Source organism: Anser brachyrhynchus (genome assembly GCF_964034855.1).
Source record: "Anser brachyrhynchus genome assembly, contig: SCAFFOLD_404, whole genome shotgun sequence".
NCBI lineage: Eukaryota > Metazoa > Chordata > Aves > Anseriformes > Anatidae > Anser > Anser brachyrhynchus.
In genome coordinates, this window is record NW_027663547.1 from 47297 (window position 1) to 50489 (window position 3193).

The window sequence follows — 3193 nt, forward strand, 5'->3', positions numbered from 1 at the left end:
CCGAAACGCCCCAAAGTGAGAAACGCTGCGGGGGGGCTATAGGGGTCACGTGTATAGGGGATTGGGGGGGCTATAGGGGATAAGGGGAGCTATAGGGGTGGTGTAGGGGCTATAGGGGATTTGGGGGAGTTACAGGGGATTTGGGGGGCTGTAGGGGTCATGTGGGGGCTATAGGGGATTAAGGTTATAGGGATGTAGGGGGGCTATAGGGGATGGGGGGGCTATAGGGATCACACGGACTATAGGGGATTTGGGGGAGTTACAGGGGATTAGGGGAGCTATACGGGATTAGGGGAGCTATAGGGGTCGTGTGGGGGCTATAGGGGATTAGGGCTATAAGGGATTAGGGTTATAGGGATTTGGGGGGCTATAGGGGATTAAGGGGGCTATAGGGGATTAAGGGGGCTATAGGGGATTAAGGGGGCTATAGAAGATGTATGGGGGTTATAGGGATCACATGGGCTATAGGGGATTTGGGGGGGCTATAGGGGATTTGGGGGGGCTATAGGGGATTTGGGGGGCTATAGGGATCATGTGGGAGGCTATAGGGGATGTGAGGGGGCTATAGGGGTCAAATGGGTTATAGGGGATTAGGGGGGCTATAGGGGTCACGTGGGCCATAGGGGATTAGTGCTATAGGGGATTAGGACTGTAGGGATGTGTGGGGGCTATAGGGGATTTGGGGGAGCTATAGGGGATGTGGGGGCTGTAGGGATCACATGGGTTATGGGGGATTAGGGGGGCTATAGGGGATTTCGGGGGCTATAGGTGTTACACATGGACTATAGAGGTCATGTGGGGGCTATAGGGGATTAGGGCTGTAGGGGATTAGGGGAAATATAGAGAATGTTGGGGGGCTATAGGGGTCACATGCTCTATAGGGGATTTGGGGAGCCATAGGGGTCACATGGGCTATAGGGGATTTGGGGAGCTATAGGGGTCATGTGGGGGCCTATAGGGGATTGGGGGGGCTATAGGGGTGATGCTGGCTATAAGGGATTTGGAGAGCTATAGAGGATTGGGGGGGCTATAGGGATCATATGGGCTATTTTAGATATGGGTGACTATAGAGGATTTGGGGGGGCTATAGGGGTCACGTGGGCTGTAGGGGATTTGGGAGGCTATAGGGGTCATGGGTCTACAGGGGTCACATGGCTTATAGGGGAATTTTGAGGGGTCTATAGGGGTCACAGTCTATAGGGTCACATTGGGGCTATAGGGGTTACATTGGCTATAGGGGATATGAGAGCTATAGGGGTGCATGGGTGCTATAGGGCCTGAGGGGTTTTGTGGGGGTGGGGGGGATGCAGGGACCACGAGGTGGTATGGGGGGGCTATAGGGGGCCCATAGGGTCATGGGGACTGTAGGGGACACGGCCTACAGGAGCTATAGGGAACACGTGGGGTACAGGGGGTCTATAGGGGCAGCTAAAGGGACCCCTAGGGTATGGGGGTAGCTGTAGGGGCAGTCCCATAGGGGTGGGGGCTGCTGCCATGGGGCTGTCACATCCCCACCCCCCTCCTGTGACCCCATTGGTTGGTGCCTGGGGGGGGTCCCCTAAAGTTTGGGGGGTCCCATAGGGGCTTGGGGGACTATAGGGGACTGGGGGGATCATATGGTCCCATGGGGGGGCTTTGGGGTTATGAGGCAGTGCCCCATAGCATCACCCCCCAAAAAAATGGGGGTGATGGGGGCTGGGGACCCCCAAAATGGGGGTGTTTGGGGGGGTTGGGACCTCCCAGGAGCCCCTGGGACTGGCCCAATATGGCTGCCCTCCTATGACCCTCCCTGGGCTGACCCAACATGGCCGCTATCCCATAAGCCTCTAGCCCTGACCCAACATGCCTGCCTTCCCATGAGCCTCAAGCTCTCACCCAACATGGCTGCCTTCCCATGATCCCCCAGGTCTGCTCCAACATTGCAGCCCCCTCCTCAGGCTCTAGCCCTAATCCAAGATGGCTGCCTTCTCATAATCCTCCAGGCCTGCCCCAATATGGCAGCCCCTTCCTCAGGCTCTAGCCCTAATCCAAGATGGCTGCCATCCCATCAACCCCTGGGGCCAACCCAATTTGGCTGCTATGCCATGAGCCTCTAGCCCTAACTCAATATGGCTGCCTTCCCATGATACTTTGGGGCTGACCCAGCATGGCCGACACCCCATGAACCTCTAGCCCATACCCAAGATGGCTGCCATCCCATGATCCCCTGGGGTTGACCCAACATGGCGACCATCCCATAAGCCTCCAGGCATGACCCAAGATGGCCACCGTCCCATGAGACTCTAGCTCATACCCAAGATGACTGCCATCCCATCAGCCCCTGGGGCTGACCCAGTACGGCCGCCATCCCATGAGCCTCTTGCCCTAATCCAATATGGCCACCTTCCCATGATCCTCCAGGCCTGATCCAAGATGGCTGCCATCCCATCACCCCTGGGGCACACCCAACATGGCCACAATCCCATGAGCCTCTAGCCCTAACTCAATACGGCTGCCTTCCCATGATCTTCTAGGCCTGACCCAACATGGCCACCATCCCCACCAACCCATAAGCCTCTTGCCCATATCAAATATGGCTGCTATCCCATCAGCCCCTGGGGCTGGCCCAACATGGCCGCCCCCCCCAATAGCCTCTAGCCCTAATCCAGTAAGGCCACCCTCCCATGATCCTCCAGGCATGACCCATCATGACCGCCATCCCAAGAGCCTCCAGCCCTAAGTCAATATGGCTGCCTCCCCATGATCCTTTAGGTGTGACCCAAGATGGCCGCCTTCCCATGAGTCTCTTGCCCTAACCCAGCATGGCTGCCACCCCATGATCCTACAGGCCTGCCCATCATGGCTGCCGTCCCATGAGCCTCTTGCCCATATCCAAGATGGCTGCCATCCCATGATCCCTTGGGGCTGACCCAAGATGGCTGCCATCCCATGAGCCTCCAGGCCTGCCCTAACATGGCGATGCCCTCCCTAATCCAAGATGGCTGACATCCCATCAGCCTCTGGGGCTGACCCAACATGGCGACCATCCGATGAGCCTCTTGCCCTAATGCAATATGGCCACCATCCCATGATCCTCTAGGCGTGACCCAAGATGGCTGCCATCCCATATGAGCCTCTTGCCCATACCCAATATGGCCGCCTTCTCATGACTCCCCCGAGGCTGACCCAAGATGGCCGCCACCCCATGAGCCTC